Below are 21,808 nucleotides of genomic sequence, written 5' to 3'. Positions count from 1 at the left end.
CAACCCCCTACGGCATGGAACCGCTGCTGCCTGTCTCCCTGTGGTGGTTGGGGGGGGGGGGGGGGGCTTGGGTGCGGCTGGTGGTGGTACTGGCAGATGCTGCTGCTGCTGCTGCTGAGCCTGAGACACCAGCAGGCTGTGGGACCTGCCTACTGCTGCCAATGCTTGCAATGATGCGCCTCCTTGCAAGGCCCACAAGCGCATCCTCCTCCTCCTCCTCAGAGCTGCTGAGGATGACATCCCCTGGAGGTGGTGGCACCCAGTCTCTGTCTGTCGCCGTGTCATCATCATCCTCCCCCTCCTGAAACATGTCCTGCTGGGATGATGACCCCCCAAACTCCTCTCCTGATGCATGGATGGGCTGCTTGACTGTCGCCACAGTCTTGCTGTCCAATCCCTCATCCCCCAAAGTGCCCATCAGCATCTCCTCCTCCAAATCGCCAACAACAGCAGACAATACCCTGATGGTGCCTGGGGTAAAAATACTGCTGAGTGACAGGTCGCCAACTTGTGACGGTGAACTGGCCTCCTCCCCAGGCCCTGCTGGGCGGCTGCTGCGAACAGGGGTGGTGGTGGTGGTGGTGGTGAGGGTGGAGGCCTCAGATGCAGAGCTGATGGCGGGCTGCTCATCCTCCGTCATCAGTTGCACCACAGTGTCTGCATCTTTTTCCTCAATGGGACGTTTCCGACCCGGCTGGAGGAAAATCGGAGCAGGTGCTACACGCTGCTGCTGCTGTGTCTCTGCAGCGTGAGTTGCAGATGCTCCTGCTGGGCGGCGCCCAAGGCATCCACGGCCAGTGGCTATGGGAGGAATGTTAGCCACTGACGCTGCTGCTGCTGCTGCGGAACTGTGCATGGTGGTGCGGCCGCGGCCGCGGCTTGCCACAATGCTGCTCCCTCTCCTCCTGGTTCCCTTGCTGCCTTCCCCTTGCCCAAACCGCGCTGGCTGCCACTTCCAGACATCTTCGATGTTTTGGGCGTAAACACAAAAGTTTTTGAAAAGGGCGGGAGAAAAGTGGGGTACTTTAATGGAGTGGGTTGGTGGGTGAGGTGACTGAGTGAGTGTCCCGACTCCCTAGTACAGTAAGTAAGTAGTAACAGTCAGGAAGTACAACTAGCAGCAGTTACAATAATCAGTAGTAATCACAAGGAAATAGAGTGTGTGTACACTACAGACAGTGAGTGCACGCATGCGCAAACACGCGCAGGAGCTGGCCTATGAACAGAGAGTGAGTGAGTGTCCCTAGTACAGTAAGTAAGTAGTAACAGTCAGGAAGTACAACTAGCAGCAGTTACAATAATCAGTAGTAATCACAAGGAAATAGAGTGTGTGTACACTACAGACAGTGAGTGCACGCACGCGCAAACACGCGCAGGAGCTGGCCTATGAACAGAGAGTGAGTGAGTGTCCCTAGTACAGTAAGTAAGTAGTAACAGTCAGGAAGTACAACTAGCAGCAGTTACAATAATCAGTAGTAATCACAAGGAAATAGAGTGTGTGTACACTACAGACAGTGAGTGCACGCACGCGCAACTACAATACAAAATACAATCACTAAGTAGTAAAGGGACAGCAGAAATACTGTCTAATACTATCTAATACTGTCTAATACTGTCTAATACTAATGAGAAATAAACTAACAGAGGACAGGAGGACAGCTGCCCACACAGGCAGGCCCTGAGGCCTAAAGCTGTAAGCCTGCAGCAGCTGGCCTGTCTCTATGTAACACAAAAGCTACTAACTAAAATACAATGTCTATCTAACTAACAACAATATAGGTGTGTATAGGAGGTGTATGTGAGCAAAAACGCTAGGTAAATGACCACAATAAAGCTCTTGCTAAGCCAAAGCACAAAGGAGCAACTCTCTCTCTATGCAAGTCTCAGGCAAGGACGGAGAAACGGAACATGGCGGCCGCTATTTATAGGGTAGGGGCTGGCCAGGGTCCCCCTCTGTGATTGGCTGCCGTCAGAGGGCCTGGGAGCCCTCTGATTGGCTCTAAGGACATCAATCTGGGCTATGACGCTATTCGAGCTCAGTATTCGAGCTCGAATAGCGCCGTTTGCTCGAATAGCTCGAATAGTGAATGGGCTATTCGCGTTTACTCGAATAGCCCATTCGAATAGCTGCAGCTATTCGGAGCTCGAATACCGAGCTCGAATAGCTGAAAAAGAGCTCGAATATTCGAGCTACTCGAATATTTGAGTTCTGCTGAGCACCACTGCTTCTCAGAGCTCTGAGCTATATAGCTCAGAGCTCTGTCGGGAATGTGTGCAGCGCAGACGCGTATGCGGCGGCGGCGAGTGACGTCGGGTGCGGCGTAGTTACAATGTAACAAAGTTGTTACATTGTAATAACTTTGTTACATTGTAACTGATAGAACATTTCCGAGGCTATTTCGAGGGATCATTTATTTAAAGGGACAGGTAAGTATTAATGGTTAATTAAGAATATTAAAGGACTTTTTTCGTGGTTATGTTTTTTGTTCAATTAAAATACTTTTTCTAAGTGTTTGTGTGTTTATTTACTTTTAACTCTTAAAGGAAATGGGTAAGGGGTACAAGTACCTCTATACTCATTTCTCCTGGGAGGGGGGGTGGGCATCTGGGGGACCCCTTTTTAAAGTGGACTCCCAGATTCCACCATGAACCTCCCCCCCAGGAAATCGCGGCCTCCACCGCCCATCGGAGGTGGAGAAGAGCCCCTTGTCCTTGGATTGGACAAGGGCTCGGAGGGGGAGGGGAAAGCTTGGCTGCCCCTCCCCTTCCGAGACCCCCCAATCCATGGACCATGCGGGCTGGTATAGTCAGGGTGCGGAGCCCCACGCGGCCGGTGCTCCGAATTCTGGCTATCCCAGCCTGCATGGGGGACAAGGGGTTAAAGAGGTCTGGGAGGGGGGACCCCACGTCCTTTTTTTTTAATATTTCCCACACTCAGAACGAAGTAAGTAAAACTCTTCCCACTTGGGGGAATCTATGAAAATAATACACTATTGTTACCTGTGCAAAAAAAACTGACATTTTCTGCATTTAAAAGACATTTTCGCCCTTGAAACTTAAAAATCGATTTTCTCAAAAACTATAAGGTCTTTTTGAAAAAAAAAATTTCCTCTTATTCCCACTGTTCCCCTTAATATACCCTGGGAATTTGGTGTTCCTAAACTTTAAGCAGGCGTTGCTATTAACCGTTAAAGTCGGCGGGTTTTTAAATGTTTACATTTTTCCTTTGAAACTTTAACATCGATTTTCTCAAAAACTATAAGGTCTTTTTGAAAAAAAAAAATTTCCTCTTATTCCTCCTGATCTCCTTAATATATTCTCCAAATATGAGGCTCTTAGCATTTAAGGGGGCTTTGCTATTAACCCTTAAGGTCGGCGGCTACCTAACATTGATACATGCGTCAACTTTTCCGCTTCGGGAGCATGACCATACGCATTAATTTCGTAATAGCCGTTGCAATGCGAAAATTACGCGAAAATTACGCTTACGCGAAATTTCGCGAAATCCTTCTTCATTATGGTTATGTACTTACGGCCATAAACGTAATTACACTAATTACGCGAAATTTCGCGAAATCGTAATTACTCCATTACGCTCATCTCTAGCTCTAATCCTTGGAGGACGGCCATTCCAAATAAACTTGTTAAACTGAGATTTGATGGGAGACAATTGTTTCCTGGAGATATAAATTGGTAAACATCTGAAATAATAGATTAATTTAGAAAGCAGGACCATTTAACAGGCTAGATTACGACCTAGCTAGCTAACCTTATATTTAGACCAATCAGACAGATAATGAAATAATTCAGTAAAAAGACCAGGGAAATTAGCTTCATATAAACCTTGGAAAGTAGGGGTCAAAAAGATTCCTAAGTATTTAAATTTCCGATGCTGCCATTTAAAATCAAAATTAGCCTCAAGGAACTTCACAGACTGTCTAGGTAAATTAACAGGCATAGCAGTGTACTTGGCAGTATTTACATACAACCCAGAGAGACTTTCAAAAAACTCTAATAAAGGCAAAAGAATTGGCAGAATGGTGAATGGTTGAGAAAGAAATAACAAAACATCATCAGCATATAGGGTAAGCTTATAATCCGTCTCATGATAACCATGAATATCAGGATGTAAGCGTATGGACTCCACCAGAGGCTCAATGGCTAGGGCTAACAAGAAAGGGGATAAAGGGCACCCCTGGTTCCTCTACGCAAGGTTATAGGGTCAGAAACAGCACCCGGTATTTGTATAACAGTACAAGGGGTAGAATAAAGAGCCGTAAGAGCATAAATAAATGCACCTTCTATGCCAAAATTCTGAAGTGTTAAATGCAAATACTACCAATCCACTGAATCAAAGGCCTTTGTGATATCGAGAACTAATAAAAGAAAACGAGAGCCCGAGAGCTCAGTATCCTGAATAAGTTCAAAACCAAACGTATATTATCATAACCCTGTCTTTTGGGAATACATCCAGATTGTTCCTTTTTGATTAGGTCCTGGACTACAGATGCCAATCTTTGGGAAAGAATTTTAGAAAATAGCTTCACATCATTATTCATAATAGAAATCGGTCTAAAATTAGATGGGGAGGTATGATCAACTCCAGGCTTAGGAATTAAAGATAAGTTGGCCAAAAGCATATCAGGGGAAAAGTACCATGGCAAGCAAACTGCAGCAAGTCCCTGTGGAATAAACCTAGTCAGGTCTATGTCGCCGTTGCACAATCCCTCTGGGAGCCACCACTCCACACAATGTAGTAAATACGAAGGAGGCACTCAATTGGCTTCAAACTTGCTTTTTATCAAATCCCAGTAATACACGACATGTTTCGGTGGGCATATCCCCTTCATCAGGTGTACATACATTGAATGGCACACAGTGAATAAATACATACTCCTAACCACCACACGCTAAATTGGACCACCTCCATCTTGTCAGCTGATCACTGACATCACACAGTCCAAAGTCTTGTTAACCCCTTAGGGCTATGATCAGAGGCACTACTATATCCCCGTGTATGTACACCTGATGAAGGGGATATGCCCCAAAACATGTCGTGTATTACTGGGATTTGATAAAATGCAAATTTGAAGCCAATTGAGTGCCTCCTTCGTATTTACTACATGGAAAAGTACCATTGCTCAAAACGGAGTTGAACAAAGGTACTAAATGAGGAATCAACAATGGAGCAAATTTTTTGAAATAAATAGCAGAAAATCCATCACGGCCAGGAGCAGAGGAAGATTTTAAGGACTTAATGGCAGCCTGGAGTTCAAGATGAGTAATTGGAGCGTTAAGAGAAGATATCTGTTCAGGAGAGAGTTTAGGCAACTTTAAAGAAGAAAGCCAGGTAACAATACGATCAGCATCTGTAGTGCAGGAATCCCCAAATAGATCAGTGTAAAATTGTTTAAAAACCTTAACAACCTTATAAGGTAACGTTTCCAAATGACCAGAGTGATTACATAATTTGTAATTATGAGGAGGCTTATAAAATTGGTTAAGCTTTCGTGCAAACATTGGTGAAGGGTTATGACCATATGCCGTATATACTCGAGTATAAGCCGACCCCCCAACTTTTACCTAAAAAATCTGGGGAAAATGATTGACTCGTGGATAAGCCAAGGGTAACAAATGTAGCAGTGCTAGCCTGCAGCCATTCTTTAGAAAAACCATATCCACTATTGATTGCATTAAATAGAGCAGGGAACCTACAATTTGATCTGCTTCTTTACCCAGCTTGATCTGTCATTTAGCGCACATTGCCCAGTTCTACAGTCCTGGAGTTAGTGCTGTGTATTAATGGCTCTGTGGCATGGTGGTCATTGTGTAATATTTTATGCAGAGTTTCTCCCTCTTTATCTGTTTCTTGCAGACCGACCGGTTCTTCTTCAGGTAAACAGTCAGACAACCTCTTATTCACACATAGATGTCTCCCACATCCAGATACCTACTGACTGGAGCTTGCTCTGCCTTTATCCATGAATTCTCAGCCAACCATCAGCCCTTGCTAGCTCCAGCACTTATCCACTTATTATAGCCAGCTAGGAATAATACACGCTAGCAGTAATCACTGTGTAAGCCTCGCCCCCGCCACCATTGCCACATGCAAAAATGTAATCTATGTGATAAATATGTGATAAATATGTGATAAATAAATCTCTGTTACCCCCCTGCGCCGCCAGATCATAATGTCACAAACCTTCCATGCTGCCTCCCTGGCCACCGTATGTCCCTGCCGAGATATGCAGCTATTCAAAGCAGGGTGCGCATCTCCCTTGCCATGCCACTTGGATGCCTTGGTATTGACCCTCTAGTGGCGTCATAACAATGAGCCTGCGGCTGACACTACTAAGGCATCTGAGCGGTGCGGCTCGGCAAGGGAGATGCGCACCCTGCTCTGAATAGCTGCATATCTCGGCAGGGACATACGGGGGGCACGGAGGCAGCATGGAAGGTTTGTGAAATTATGATCTGGTGGTGTAGGGGGGTAACAGAGATTTATTTATCACATACATTCCATTTTTGCACGTGGCAATGGTGGCAGGGGCGGGGCTTACGTGCAATTACCGCTAGCGTGTATTATACATATTGGGGTGCGCGGTGCACGGGGTCCCACAATGACTTGACTCGTGTATAAGCCGAGACCCCCACATTTGGGCCACTTTTTGGCCTCAAAAACTCGGCTTATACATGAGTATATACGGTAACAAAAATTTTGCCTTCGTAAATTTCAACGCTTTTTCTATTTTATTATTAAGCAAGAGATTTAACTCAGTGCATTTGTGCTGCAATAAAAGGCCAATGGTAGGGTTAAGATTATGGCCATGTTCACCATGAGATTCAACCTCAAGAGAGAGAGAGACTATTTGCTGCATGCAAGATTTCCGAACTCCAATAGCTTTGGAAATCAGAAAAACCCGAATTACTGGTTTATGGGCAGCCCATAAAATCCCAGGGGAAACATCAGAACGGGAGTTAAGCTGGCCATACACTGGCCCGATTTTTCTGCCGTTTCGACAGCAGATTCGATCACTGGGATCGAATCTGCTGCCAATCGTTCGCACTACACGCCGAATTTCGATCCATTTCGATCCTGTCGATCGCTGCGTGCGGAAAATTACCGTCGATCGCCCGCGGGTAGGGAGCGCGTCTCTAGCGGCGTTCGAGTGCCCGACGACCGACGCAATAAAGCAGGAATACATTACCTGCTCCGCTGCCGCGACTACCCCCGGTCACCGCTGATCCGTGTCCGCACTGGTCTCCGGCATGCTTCAGTTCCTCCTGCCCGGCTGGAAGTTTAAACAGTAGAGGGCGCTTTACTGTTTAAACTTCCTGCCGGGCAGGAAGAAGTAAAGCATGCTGGACCTGGAGACCAGAGTGGAGACGGAGCAGCAGTGACCGGGGGCAGTCGCACCAGCAGAGCAGGTAATGTATGCGGGCGGGGGGAGCGGCGGCAGCACCACCACCACCACAACAGATTGTGAACGGTTTCAGGCTGAAATCAGTTCACAATCTGTTTGCAGTAAAGGTAGCCATACGATCCCTCTCTGATCAGATTCGATCAGAGAAGGATCTATCTGGTGGTCAAATCTGATGGCAAATCGACCAGTGTATGGCTACCTTTAAAACTAAAATAATCCACAATGGCCGCAGCTATCTCCATACGATCAGGTTTAGTAGCTCATTTAGCCTTCAGTGTTTAGGACTAAAGGGACGACCAAAGCAATGAAAAGAAGTTAGAACCATATTATGATCTGACCACGGGCATACCTCAATAGAGGAACCAGATACATTAGCAATTAGGTTAGGTGATAAATAAAGATAATCAAGTCTTGCATAGGAAGAGCGGGCATGAGAATAAAATGTGTATTCACGAGAAGTAACATTGAAGGCACACCGAACATCGGTTAGATTATAAATGGAAAGGAGACACTGTAATTTTCTTGGGAAAAAACGAGCAAATGGAGAGAGAGAGCTGCGGTCAAAGGAGGGGTTAGCCACAACATTAAAATCTCCAGCGATAATAATATGGGGGGAATTATATTTTTCTAAAAAAAAGAAAGCCAGCGCAACAAATTCAGATTAACCTGAATTAGGAGCATAACAATTCAGCGATGTTGTTTGTTTACCTTGTAATATACCTTTAAGGATCAAAATTTGACTATTAGGGTCAGTAAACATATCATGCATATAAAAAAAAACATAGAATGGTAATGACGATTCTACGTTTTATTCATACTGTGTTTGTGCCAGCCCAGGCCCAGCACAATCAGACAGTGAGTCAGTGACTAGTGACACTGACTACCTGTGTCAGTCAGCTGCACATAGTGTAATACCCCATATTACTGCACTTGTGTTGCGGCAACAGCTTTTGTAATTCATACTGTGTGCAGTGTCACTGCCAGGCAGCCAGGCCCACCACATTCAGTGACTAACTGTATCAGCTGCACATTGTGTAATACTCATTATTACTGCACTTGTGTTGCGGCGACAGCTTTTGTAATTCATACTGTGTGCAGTGCCACTGCCAGCCAGGCCCACCACATTCAGTGACTACCTGTATCAGCTGCACATTGTGTAATACCCATTATTACTGCACTTGTGTTGTGGCGACAGCTTTTGTAATTCATACTGTGTGCATTGTCACTGCCAGCCAGGCCCACGACCACATACAGTGACTAACTGTATCAGCTGCACATTGTGTAATACCCATTATTACTGCACTTGTGTTGCGGTGACAGTTTTTGTAATTCATACTGTGTGCAGTGCCACTGCCAGCCAGGCCCACCACATTCAGTGACTAACTGTATCAGCTGCACATTGTGTAATACCCATTATTACTGCACTTGTGTTGTGGCGACAGTTTTTGTAATTCATACTGTGTGCAGTGCCACTGCCAGCCACGCCCACCACATTCAGTGACTAACTGTATCAGCTGCACATTGTGTAATACCCATTATTACTGCACTTGTGCTGCGGCGACAGCTTTTGTAATTCATACTGTGTACAGTGCCACTGCTAGCCAGGCCCACCACATTTAGTGACTAACTGTATCAGCTGCACATTGTGTAATACCCATTATTACTGCACTTGTGTTGTGGCGACAGCTTTTGTAATTCATACTGTGTGCAGTGTCACTGCCAGCCAGGCCCACCACATACAGTGACTAACTGTATCAGCTGCACATTGTGTAATACCCATTATTACTGCACTTGTGTTGTTGCGACAGCTTTTGTAATTCATACTGTGTGCAGTGTCACTGCCAGCCAGGCCCACGACCACATACAGTGACTAACTGTATCAGCTGCACATTGTGTAATACCCATTATTACTGCACTTGTGTTGCGGTGACAGTTTTTGTAATTCATACTGTGTGCAGTGCCACTGCCAGCCAGGCCCACCACATTCAGTGACTAACTGTATCAGCTGCACATTGTGTAATACCCATTATTACTGCACATGTGTTGTGGCGACAGCTTTTGTAATTCATACTGTGTGCAGTGCCACTGCTAGCCAGGCCCACCACATTCAGTGACTAACTGTTTCAGCTGCACATTGTGTAATACCCATTATTACTGCACTTGTGCTGCGGCGACAGTTTTTGTAATTCATACTGTGTGCAGTGTCACTGCCAGGAAGCCAGGCCCACCACATTCAGTGACTAACTGTATCAGCTGCACATTGTGTAATACCCATTCTTACTGCACTTGTGTTGCGGCGACAGCTTTTGTAATTCATACTGTGTGCAGTGTCACTGCCAGCCAGGCCCACCACATACAGTGACTAACTATATCAGCTGCACATTGTGTAATAGCCATTATTACTGCACTTGTGCTGCGGCAACAGTTTTTGTAATTCATACTGTGTGCAGTGCCACTGCCAGCCAGGCCCACCACATTCAGTGACTACCTGTATCAGCTGCACATTGTGTAATACCCATTATTACTGCACTTGTGTTGTGGCGACAGCTTTTGTAATTCATACTGTGTGCAGTGGCACTGCCAGCCAGGCCCACCACATACAGTGACTAACTGTATCAGCTGCACATTGTGTAATACCCATTATTACTGCACTTGTGTTGCGGTGACAGTTTTTGTAATTCATACTGTGTGCAGTGCCACTGCCAGCCAGGGCCACCACATTCAGTGACTAACTATATCAGCTGCACATTGTGTAATACCCATTATTACTGCACTTGTGTTGCGGCGACAGCTTTTGTAATTCATACTGTGTACAGTGCCACTGCTAGCCAGGCCCACCACATTCAGTGACTAACTGTATCAGCTGCACATTGTGTAATACCCATTATTACTGCACTTGTGCTGCGGCGACAGTTTTTGTAATTCATACTGTGTGCCGTGTCACTGCTAGGCAGCCAGGCCCACCACATTCAGTGACTAACTGTATTAGCTGCACATTGTGTAATACCCATTATTACTGCATTTGTGTTGCGGCAACAGCTTTTGTAATTCATACTGTGTGCAGTGTCACTGCCAGGTAGTGTTGGGCGAACAGTGTTCGCCACTGTTCGGGTTCTCCAGAACATCACCCTGTTCGGGTGATGTTCGGGTTCGGCCGAACACCTGATGGTGTTCGGCCAAACTGTTCGGCCATATGGCCGAACTAAGAGCGCATGGCCGAACGTTACCCGAACGATCGGCTAGTGCTGTGATTGGCCGAACGGGTCACGTGTAGTGTTGGGCGAACATCTAGATGTTCGGGTTCGGGCCGAACATGGCCGCGATGTTCGGGTGTTCGAGCCGAACTCCGAACATAATGGAAGTCAATGGGGGCCCGAACTTTCGTGCTTTGTAAAGCCTCCTTATATGCTACATACCCCAAATTTACAGGGTATATGCACCTTGGGAGTGGGTACAAGAGGAAAAAAATTTTTTGCAAAAAGAGCTTATAGTTTTTGAGAAAATCGATTTTAAATTTTCAAAGGGAAAACTGTCTTTTAAATGCGGGAAATGTCTGTTTTCTTTGCACAGGTAACATGCTTTTTGTCGGCATGCAGTCATAAATGTAATACATATAAGAGGTTCCAGGAAAAAGGACCGGTAACGCTAACCCAGCAGCAGCACACGTGATGGAACAGGAGGAGGGTGGCGCAGGAGGAGAAGGCCACGCTTTGAGACACAACAACCCAGGCCTTGCATGAGGACAAGAAGCGTGCGGATAGCAATTTGCGTTTTGTCGCCATGCAGTCATAAATGTAATACAGATGAGAGGTTCAATAAACAGGGACCGGAAACGCTAACCCATCACAGATGTTCATTGTTCATGTTACTTGGTTGGGGTCCGGGAGTGTTGCGTAGTCGTTTCCAATCCAGGATTGATTCATTTTAATTTGAGTCAGACGGTCTGCATTTTCTGTGGAGAGGCGGATACGCCGATCTGTGACAATGCCTCCGGCAGCACTGAAACAGCGTTCCGACATAACGCTGGCTGCCGGGCAAGCCAGCACCTCTATTGCGTACATTGCCAGTTTGTGCCAGGTGTCTAGCTTCGATACCCAATAGTTGAAGGGTGCAGATGGATTGTTCAACACAGCTATGCCATCTGACATGTAGTCCTTGACCATCTTCTCCAGGCGATCGGTGTTGGAGGTGGATCTGCACGCTTGCTGTTCTGTGTGCTGCTGCATGGGTGTCAGAAAATTTTCCCACTCCAAGGACACTGCCGATACCATTCCCTTTTGGGCACTAGCTGCGGCTTGTGTTGTTTGCTGCCCTCCTGGTCGTCCTGGGTTTGCGGAAGTCAGTCTGTCGGCGAACAACTGGCTAGAGGAGGGGGAGAATGTCAATCTCCTCTTTAAAGTCTCCACAAGGGCCTGCTGGTATTCTTCCATTTTGACCTGTCGGACTCTTTCTTCAAGCAGTTTTGGAACATTGTGTTTGTACCGTGGATCCAGGAGGGTATAAACCCAGTAATTGGTGTTGTCCAGAACGCGCACAATGCGTGGGTCACGTTCAATGCAGTCCTAGGCCGAAGAGGTCATAGCCTAGGGTCACAAAAAAACGGTTTATTTGGGCTATTTCAATGGTAGTGATGGTGACGTACATAAATCTCAGCCATGGCCGTTAGCAACGTCTGAATTTCACGAAATGTCTCATGCAGGTAGAAGACATATTGTTAGACTTGGATTCCAAAGATGGGGTCCCTACATCTCTGCAAACCAGAGTTACAGGGGTCCAAAATTGGTAAAATCCCCCATAGGCTTTCATTGGGCCTCCTATTTACAGTTCCAAAATCTCACATCTTTTCAAAGGGCAATTGATCAGCAGTGGCAAATTTTCTAGCATTGTAGGGACCCTTAAGGGGGAACATGACTGGTGAGTTTCGGGCCCCTAGGCCAAAGAGGTCATAGCCTAGGGTCACAAAAACCTGTTTATTTGGGCTATTTCAATGGTAGTGATGGTGACGTGCATAAATCTCAGCCATGGCCGTTAGCAACGTCTGAATTTCACGAAATGTCTCATGCAGGTAGAAGACATATTGTTAGACTTGGATTCCAAAGATGGGGTCCCTACATCTCTGCAAACCAGAGTTACAGGGGTCCAAAATTGGTAAAATCCCCCATAGGCTTTCATTGGGCCTCCTATTTACAGTTCCAAAATCTCACATGTTTTCAAAGGGCAATTGATCAGCAGTGGCATATTTTCTAGCATTGTATGGACCCTTAAGGGGGAACATGACTGGTGAGTTTCGGGCCCCTAGGCCAAAGAGGTCATAGCCTAGGGTCACAAAAACCTGTTTATTTGGGCTATTTCAATGGTAGTGATGGTGACGTACATAAATCTCAGCTATGGCCGTTAGCAACGTCTGAATTTCACGAAATGTCTCATGCAGGTAGAAGACATATTGTTAGACTTGGATTCCAAAGATGGGGTCCCTACATATCTGCAAACCAGAGTTACAGGGGTCCAAAATTGGTAAAATCCCCCGTAGACTTTCATTGCCTCCCTATTTCACTTTCCAAAATCTCACATCTTTTCAAAGGGCAATGGCTCAGCAGTACCAAATTTTCTAGCATTGTAGGGACCCTTAGGGGGAACATGACTGGTGAGTTTCGGGCCCCTAGGCCAAAGAGGTCATAGCCTAGGGTCACAAAAACCTGTTTATTTGGGCTATTTCAATGGTAGTGATGGTGACGTACATAAATCTCAGCTATGGCCTTTAGCAACGTCTGAATTTCACGAAATGTCTCATGCAGGTAGAAGACATATTGTTAGACTTGGATTCCAAAGATGGGGTCCCTACATCTCTGCAAACCAGAGTTACAGGGGTCCAAAATTGGTAAAATCCCCCATAGACTTTCATTGCCTCCCTATTTCACTTTCCAAAATCTCACATCTTTTCAAAGGGCAATGGCTCAGCAGTACCAAATTTTCTAGCATTTTAGGGACCCTTAAGGGGATCATGACTGGTGAGTTTTGCCACTGCTGAGCCATTGCCCTTTGAAATGGTGTGAGGTTTTGGAACGGTGAATAGTAGGCCCAATGAAAGCCTATGCTGGATTTTACCAATTTTGGACCCCTGTAACTCTGGTTTGCAGAGATGTAGGGACCCCATCTTTGGAATCCAAGTCTAACAATATGTCTTCTACCTGCATGAGACATTTCGTGAAATTCAAACGTTGCTAACGGCCATGGCTGAGATTTATGTACGTCACCATCACTACCATTGAAATAGCCCAAATAAACAGGTTTTTGTGACCCTAGGCTATGACCTCTTTGGCCTAGGGGCCCGAAACTCACCAGTCATGTTCCCCCTAAGGGTCCCTACAATGCTAGAAAATTTGGTACTGCTGAGCCATTGCCCTTTGAAAAGATGTGAGATTTTGGAAAGTGAAATAGGGAGGCAATGAAAGTCTATGGGGGATTTTACCAATTTTGGACCCATGTAACTCTGGTTTGCAGAGATGTAGGGACCCCATCTTTGGAATCCAAGTCTAACAATATGTCTTCTACCTGCATGAGACATTTCGTGAAATTCAGACGTTGCTAACGGCCATAGCTGAGATTTATGTACGTCACCATCACTACCATTGAAATAGCCCAAATAAACAGGTTTTTGTGACCCTAGGCTATGACCTCTTTGGCCTAGGGGCCCGAAACTCACCAGTCATGTTCCCCCTAAGGGTCCCTACAATGCTAGAAAATTTGGTACTGCTGAGCCATTGCCCTTTGAAAAGATGTGAGATTTTGGAAAGTGAAATAGGGAGGCAATGAAAGTCTATGGGGGATTTTACCAATTTTGGACCCCTGTAACTCTGGTTTGCAGAGATGTAGGGACCCCATCTTTGGAATCCAAGTCTAACAATATGTCTTCTACCTGCATGAGACATTTCGTGAAATTCAGACGTTGCTAACGGCCATAGCTGAGATTTATGTACGTCACCATCACTACCATTGAAATAGCCCAAATAAACAGGTTTTTGTGACCCTAGGCTATGACCTCTTCGGCCTAGGGGCCCGAAACTCACCAGTCATGTTCCCCCTAAGGGTCCCTACAATGCTAGAAAATTTGGTACTGCTGAGCCATTGCCCTTTGAAAAGATGTGAGATTTTGGAAAGTGAAATAGGGAGGCAATGAAAGTCTATGGGGGATTTTACCAATTTTGGACCCCTGTAACTCTGGTTTGCAGAGATGTAGGGACCCCATCTTTGGAATCCAAGTCTAACAATATGTCTTCTACCTGCATGAGACATTTCGTGAAATTCAGACGTTGCTAACGGCCATAGCTGAGATTTATGTACGTCACCATCACTACCATTGAAATAGCCCAAATAAACAGGTTTTTGTGACCCTAGGCTATGACCTCTTTGGCCTAGGGGCCCGAAACTCACCAGTCATGTTCCCCCTAAGGGTCCCTACAATGCTAGAAAATTTGGTACTGCTGAGCCATTGCCCTTTGAAAAGATGTGAGATTTTGGAAAGTGAAATAGGGAGGCAATGAAAGTCTATGGGGGATTTTACCAATTTTGGACCCCTGTAACTCTGGTTTGCGGAGATGTAGGGACCCCATCTTTGGAATCCAAGTCTAACAATATGTCTTCTACCTGCATGAGACATTTCGTGAAATTCAGACGTTGTTAACGGCCATGGCTGAGATTTATGTACGTCACCATCACTACCATTGAAATAGCCCAAATAAAAAGGTTTTTGTGACCCTAGGCTATGACCTCTTCGGCCTAGGACTGCATTGAACGCGACCCAGACATTGTGCGCATTCTGGACAACACCAATTACTGGGTTTATACCCTTCTGGATCCACGGTACAAACACAATGTTCCAAAACTGCTTGAAGAAAGAGTCCGACAGGTCAAAATGGAAGAATACCAGCAGGCCCTTGTGGAGACTTTAAAGAGGAGATTGACATCCTCCCCCTCCTCTAGCCAGTTGTTCGCCGACAGACGACTTCCGCAAACCCAGGACGACCAGGAGGGCAGCAAACAACACAAGCCGCAGCTAGTGCCCAAAAGGGAATGGTATCGGCAGTGTCCTTGGAGTGGGAAAATTTTCTGACACCCATGCAGCAGCACACAGAACAGCAAGCGTGCAGATCCACCTCCAACACCGATCGCCTGGAGAAGATGGTCAAGGACTACATGTCAGATGGCATAGCTGTGTTGAACAATCCATCTGCACCCTTCAACTATTGGGTATCGAAGCTAGACACCTGGCACAAACTGGCAATGTACGCAATAGAGGTGCTGGCTTGCCCGGCAGCCAGCGTTATGTCGGAACGCTGTTTCAGTGCTGCCGGAGGCATTGTCACAGATCGGCGTATCCGCCTCTCCACAGAAAATGCAGACCGTCTGACTCAAATTAAAATGAATCAATCCTGGATTGGAAACGACTACGCAACACTCCCGGACCCCAACCAAGTAACATGAACAATGAACATCTGTGATGGGTTAGCGTTTCCGGTCCCTGTTTATTGAACCTCTCATCTGTATTAAATTTATGACTGCATGGCGACAAAACGCAAATTGCTATCCGCACGCTTCTTGTCCTCATGCAAGGCCTGGGTTGTTGTGTCTCAAAGCGTGGCCTTCTCCTCCTGCGCCACCCTCCTCCTGTTCCATCACGTGTGCTGCTGCTGGGTTAGCGTTACCGGTCCCTTTTCCTGGAACCTCTTATATGTATTACATTTATGACTGCATGCCGACAAAAAGCATGTTACCTGTGCAAAGAAAACAGACATTTCCCGCATTTAAAAGACAGTTTTCCCTTTGAAACTTTAAAATCGATTTTCTCAAAAACTATAAGCTCTTTTTGCTAAATTTTTTTCCTCTTGTACCCACTCCCAAGGTGCACATACCCTGCAAATTTGGGGTATGTAGCATGTAAGGAAGCTTTACAAAGCACGAAAGCTCGGGTCCCCATTGACTTCCATTATGTTCGGAGTTCGGGTCGAACACCCGAACATCGCGGCGATGTTCGGCGAACGTTCGCGACCCCGAACATCTAGGTGTTCGCCCAACACTACTGCCAGGCAGCCAGGCCCACCACATTCAGTGACTAACTGTATCAGCTGCAGTTTTTGTGTAATACCCATTCTTACTGCACTTGTGTTGCAGTGACAGTTTTTGTAATTCATACTGTGTGCAGTGCCACTGCCAGCCAGGCCCACCACATTCAGTGACTAACTATATCAGCTGCACATTGTGTAATACCCATTATTACTGCACTTGTGTTGCAGTGACAGCTTTTGTAATTCATACTGTGTGCAGTGGCACTGCCAGCCAGGCCCACCACATACAGTGACTAACTGTATCAGCTGCACATTGTGTAATACCCATTATTACTGCACTTGTGTTGCGGCGACAGCTTTTGTAATTCATACTGTGTACAGTGCCACTGCTAGCCAGGCCCACCACATTCAGTGACTAACTGTATCAGCTTCACATTGTGTAATACCCATTATTACTGCACTTGTGCTGCGGCGACAGTTTTTGTAATTCATACTGTGTGCAGTGTCACTGCCAGGCTGCCAGGCCCACCACATTCAGTGACTAACTGTATCAGCTGCACATTGTGTAATACCCATTATTACTGCACTTGTGTTGCGGCGACAGCTTTTGTAATTCATACTGTGTGCAGTGTCACTGCCAGGCAGCCAGGCCCACCACATTCAGTGACTAACTGTATCAGCTGCAGTTTTTGTGTAATACCCATTCTTACTGCACTTGTGTTGCGGCGACAGCTTTTGTAATTCATACTGTGTGCAGTGTCACTGCCAGCCAGGCCCACCACATTAAGTGACTAACTGTATCAGCTGCACATTGTGTAATACCCATTATTACTGCACTTGTGCTGCGGCAACAGTTTTTGTAATTCATACTGTGTGCAGTGTCACTGCCAGGCAGCCAGGCCCACCACATTCAGTGACTAACTGTATCAGCTGCACATTGTGTAATACCCATTATTACTGTACTTGTGTTGCGGCGACAGATTTTGTAATTCATACTGTGTGCAGTGTCACTGCCAGGCAGCCAGGCCCACCACATTCAGTGACTAACTGTATCAGCTGCAGTTTTTGTGTAATACCCATTATTACTGCACTTGGGCTGCGGCGACAGCTTTTGTAATTCATACTGTGTGCAGTGCCACTGCCAGCCAGGCCCACCACATTCATGGACTACCTGTATCAGCTGCACATTGTGTAATACCCATTATTACTGCACTTGTGTTGTGGCGACAGTTTTTGTAATTCATGCTGTGTGCAGTGTCACTGCCAGCCAGGCCCACCACATACAGTGACTAACTGTATCAGCTGCACATTGTGTAATACCCATTATTACTGCACTTGTGTTGCGGTGACAGCTTTTGTAATTCATACTGTGTGCAGTGGCACTGCCAGCCAGGCCCACCACATACAGTGACTAACTGTATCAGCTGCACATTGTGTAATACCCATTATTACTGCACTTGTGTTGCGACGACAGCTTTTGTAATTCATACTGTGTACAGTGCCACTGCTAGCCAGGCCCACCACATTCAGTGACTAACTGTATCAGCTGCACATTGTGTAATACCCATTATTACTGCACTTGTGTTGCGGCGACAGCTTTTGTAATTCATACTGTGTGCAGTGTCACTGCCAGGCAGCCAGGCCCACCACATTCAGTGACTAACTATATCAGCTGCACATTGTGTAATACCCATTCTTACTGCACTTGTGTTGCGGTGACAGCTTTTGTAATTCATACTGTGTGCAGTGGCACTGCCAGCTAGGCCTAGTGTTGGGCGAACATCTAGATGTTCGGGTTCGGGCCGAACAGGCCGAACATGGCCGCGATGTTCGGGTGTTCGACCCGAACTCCGAACATAATGGAAGTCAATGGGGACCCGACCTTTTGTGGTTTGTAAAGCCTCCTTACATGCTACATACCCCAAATTTACAGGGTATGTGCACCTTGGGAGTGGGTACAAGAGGAAAATTTTTTTAGCAAAAAGAGCTTATAGTTTTTGAGAAAATCGATTTTAAAGTTTCAAAGGGAAAACTGTCTTTTAAATGCGGGAAATGTCTGTTTTCTTTGCACAGGTAACATGCTTTTTGTCGGCATGCAGTCATAAATGTAATACATATAAGAGGTTCCAGGAAAAGGGAGCGGTAATGCTAACCCAGCAGCAGCACACGTGATGGAACAGGAGGAGGGTGGCGCAGGAGGAGAAGGCCACGCTTTGAGACACAACAACCCAGGCCTTGCATGAGGACAAGAAGCGTGCGGATAGCATGCTTTGTACCACCATGCAGTCATAAATGTAATAAAGATAAGTGGTTCAATAAACAGGGACCACGCGGCAACGCTAACCCAGCAGCAGCACACGTGATGGAACAGGAGGAGGCACAGGAGGAGAAGGCCACGCTTTGTGAGACACAACAACCCAGGCCTTGCATGAGGACAAAAAGCGTGCGGATAGCATGCTTTGTACCGCCATGCAGTCATAAATGTAATAAAGATAAGAGGTTCCATAAACAGGGACCGGCAACGCTAACCCAGCAGCAGCAGCAGCACACGTGATGGAACAGGAGGAGGCGCAGGAGGAGAAGGCCACGCTTTGTGAGACACAACAACCCAGGCCTTGCATGAGGACAAAAAGCGTGCGGATAGCATGCTTTGTACCGCCATGTAGTCATAAATGTAATAAAGATAAGAGGTTCCATAAACAGGGACCAGCAACGGTAACCCAGCAGCAGCAGCAGCAGCAGCACACGTGATGGAACAGGAGGAGGCGCAGGAGGAGAAGGCCACGCTTTGTGAGACACAACAACCCAGGCCTTGCATGAGGACAAAAAGCGTGCGGATATAGCAGCAATGCTTTTTGCCGCCATGCAGTCATAAATGTAATACAGATGAAAGGTTCAATAAACAGGGACCGGAAACGCTAAACCATCCCAGATGTTCATCGGTCATGTTACTTGGTTGGGGTCCTGGAGTGTTGCGTAGTCGTTTCCAATCCAGGATTGATTCATTTTAATTTGAGTCAGACGGTCTGCATTTTCTGTGGAGAGGCGGATACGCCGATCTGTGACGATGCCTCCGGCAGCACTGAAACAGCGTTCCGACATAACGCTGGCTGCCGGGCAAGCCAGCACCTCTATTGCGTACATTGCCAGTTCGTGCCAGGTGTCTAGCTTCATGCCCGGTTTCAGGTCCAGCGGTGCCAGCCACAAATCCATCTGTTCCTTTATTCCCCTCCTAATTTCCTCCCCTGTGTGCTGCTGATCCCCAAGGCAGATCAGCTTCAGCAACGCTTGCTGACGCATGCCAACAGCTGTGCTGCACTGCTTCCACGATCCTACTGCTGCTGGTGCTGGGTTAGCATTTCCGGATGAGGTACAGCTTTGAGATGCGTTGGAGGAGAAGGAGTCAGAGAGGTAGGTGCTGCTGTTGTCATCCAGTGGGAGGGACGGCGGTGCAGCTGTTTGCGGCGTGGGCAACACCCGCGCCGTAGCTGGTGAGGAATCGCTGCCAGGCTCCACAAGGTTCACCCAGTGCGCGGTAAGGGAGATGTATCGACCCTGGCCGAACGCACTCGTCCAGGTGTCAGTGGTGAGGTGAACCTTGCAGGCAACGGCATTCTTCAAGCTTCGGGTTATTTAGCTGACCACGTGCTCATGCAACTCAGGCACTGCAGAGCGCGCAAAGTGGTAGCGGCTGGGAACCACGTAACGTGGGATGGCCACTGACATCATGCCCTTGAAGCTGTTTGTCTCCACCACTCGATATGGCAGCATTTCGCAGGCCAGAAGCTTGGCTATGCTGGCTGGCTGTTACTGCCACGGCCCGGGGGTCATTTGCTGGCAATTTCCTCTTGCGCTCAACCATCTCAGAGACAGACAACTCAACCGTAGCGCTGCACACCGAAGGGCTGTTGGTTGTTGTGTTTGATGAACACTGGGAGACCTCAAGAGCACTATTCCGGAAAGTGACAGTGTCAGCATCGTCTGATGTTTGTGAATGTTGTGAACTACGCAATGGCTGGGCTACTGCTGCTGCTGAGGCTGGTCTGGTGGTGAGTCTGGTGAACCCAAGGGAGGCAGTGTTGCTGGTGGTACCCTGTCCTGCCGCGTTTGCCCACAGAGTGGGATGTTTGGATAGAATGTGGCGGCTCATGCTGGTGGTGGAGAGGTTGTTAATACTTTTCCCCCTGCTCAGGCGGGTCTTGCACACCTTGCAAATCGCCATGGTAACATCCTCAGTGCAGTCTTCAAAGAAAGCCCAGACTTTAACTGGCTGAGGACTCGGACCTCGTGCGTGATGTGCTGGTGCTGCTTAACCCACTGCTGGACGCTTGAGAGGTCATCCAAGTAATTATCTGGTCCTGTTCTTTTGGATCTGTGAGGGTTGTTGTCCTGGACAACATGGGCGGTATTGAGTGGGTTTTCTTGGGTGCTCCCCTGTGGCCTGTACGTGAACCGTCAGGGGAAACACCTCTTCCCTTGCCCCTCCCTCTTTCACCGGATTTCTTCCTAATTTCACTTATCCTTAAAGTACACGCTGACTGGCAGCAGTACAGTGGCAGTACAGAAATGCTATACAGTGGTGGGTGAGCGGTGTACCACTATTGTCAGCAGCGACACAGAGCACAATGCTATACAGTGGCGGGTGAGCGGTGTACTACTGTTCCCAGCAGACACAGAGTGGAAGTAAACACAATGCTATATAGTGTGGCTGAGCCGTGTACACAGAGTGGCATTAAACACAATGCTATATAGTCTGCTATATAGTCACCCCGAACAGGGTGATGTTCTGCAGAACCCGAACAGTGGCAAACACTGTTCGCCCAACACTACTGGGAGGGAACGCAGATTTTAGTACCTAAACACACGATACAACATGTTTTCCGGGGTCGGACTCTGAGGCACATACAGATGGTCCCGATCATCATCCTCATCATACAACTCTTCTCCTGAGTCTGACCCACCCACCACCTCTGCCACCCCAACATCCCCAGACACAGACCCCTCATCGTCCTCAACATTAACTTGGGATGCTGGCCTGAGCCAGACCTTCTCCTCCACATCAGGCCCCATCATCTCCTCAATGGCAGCCCTCATTAATCGCTCTGGCGACGGACCGATGGACACAACGTTCTCCTCCGGGGAGGGCTGCTGCTGACCACTGGCTGCTGGGGTGGATGTTATAGCTTGCGTGGGGCGTTGGCTGTTGCTGTTGTTGGGAGTGCTGCTCACAGCGGAGGTCTCTGGGGAACTCATGTTGAGCTCATATAGTGGTTGACGGTGAGTGGAGTATTACTGATCCCAGCAATATACACACTGACTGGC

The sequence above is a fragment of the Hyperolius riggenbachi genome, chromosome 3, assembly GCF_040937935.1.
Source record: "Hyperolius riggenbachi isolate aHypRig1 chromosome 3, aHypRig1.pri, whole genome shotgun sequence".
Classification (NCBI taxonomy): domain Eukaryota; kingdom Metazoa; phylum Chordata; class Amphibia; order Anura; family Hyperoliidae; genus Hyperolius; species Hyperolius riggenbachi.
This window is presented reverse-complemented; position numbering follows the sequence as displayed.